Raw genomic sequence first — 1360 nt, 5'->3', positions numbered from 1 at the left:
GGGTCGCAGCTGTACAGTGGGGAGAGCGGGGTGCCGGTCTGCGCGTCCATGGGTGGCGCCGGTGCCGGCGCGCGCGGGGCGTAGGAGGAGGAAAGGAGAGAGCGCAGCGCGAGCGGTCGAGTGTGCCGCGCGCTGTAGCAGGCGCCCGAAATACGCCGCGCGGGATAGCGTTTCCGACAGTGCGTCCAACTCGGTATAGCGCGCGCGCCGTTATTGCGCGCCCGCTGGAGCGACCCGCCGCGTTGCGCGCGCGGTAAAACCAATGAATTTGCGGCGCGGTGCTAGTTTAGCGCGGCTGTTGGAGATGCTCTGAACGTGCTACGGATACAAAGTAGTAGGTTTGGGCAGACTCTTTAGCCAGACACGCACGCAGCTTAAGGTCACGTTTGGTTAATTCTTGGAGCTGCTTTCCGTATCGTATATATATAGAAATTAAAAAAAAAAAGCTTGTGTTGCCGTCTTGCAACAAGGGCCATGTTGGGGGAACATGGTAGGTGGATGATGTAGCGGACCAAGCGCAACATGAATTATGTTGCAGACTGATGAAGACGGGGTGCAATAATCCTATCTCTATTTTAACGAAAAAAGGTTTCCCCGCTTTATATTACAAACCAACCATCTGTCAACATCGGATGGGGGCCTCTTTCCGTCTAGAGCAACCTGGCGTGATTTGTTCCCTCATGTTTTGGAGTGAGCTAGTGTAAGGATAGTGGTCAAAAGGTCGTTAGATGGTGCTGGCAGTTTGTAGCTTGCTTCGGTAGTTTTATTTTGGTCTGTTTTTGGGAGGTGATCTCCTCCTGAGACTATACTGTCTGTAGTCTGTACTTTGTGTGTGTGTGTCCCAAATTTGTAGGATGCTGCTACGCTGTGGTTTCTTTCTATATGGAATGGAGCCGGGGGCGATCCCCTGTTTATCAAAAAAAAAAAAACATCTGAGACAACCAACGATAGGTGCAAGGTCGGAAGCAGCACAAACACGCTGAAAAGAAATGAAAGAGAAAAAAAATAAAAGAAACAAATGCCGATAATGGCGGATCAACAAAAACGACGAAGCCTCGTGACTGCTGCGTCCACCGGAGATCGCCCACCAAGCTCCGAGACTCTGAAGCGCCGGTATCAATCAACACCTCTGAAAAGGGACGCGACGATGACGACGCTGCTGCCAAGGGTTTTCCCCGGTACGCGGTGAGGAGAGAGGAAGGGTAGCCCCGACGCCCTCCAGGAAGGTTCGGCGGCACCCTCATGCGCCACCACGTCGGTGTCGGACAAGCCAACAGGGATTTCTCCCGATCCCGGCATCTACCTCAGGCACTTTGGAGCTCGCCACCAAACCGACCACCACCCTGCGCCAACACGGACA

The sequence above is a fragment of the Triticum dicoccoides genome, chromosome 6B, assembly GCF_002162155.2.
Source record: "Triticum dicoccoides isolate Atlit2015 ecotype Zavitan chromosome 6B, WEW_v2.0, whole genome shotgun sequence".
Lineage (NCBI taxonomy): Eukaryota > Viridiplantae > Streptophyta > Magnoliopsida > Poales > Poaceae > Triticum > Triticum dicoccoides.
This window is presented reverse-complemented; position numbering follows the sequence as displayed.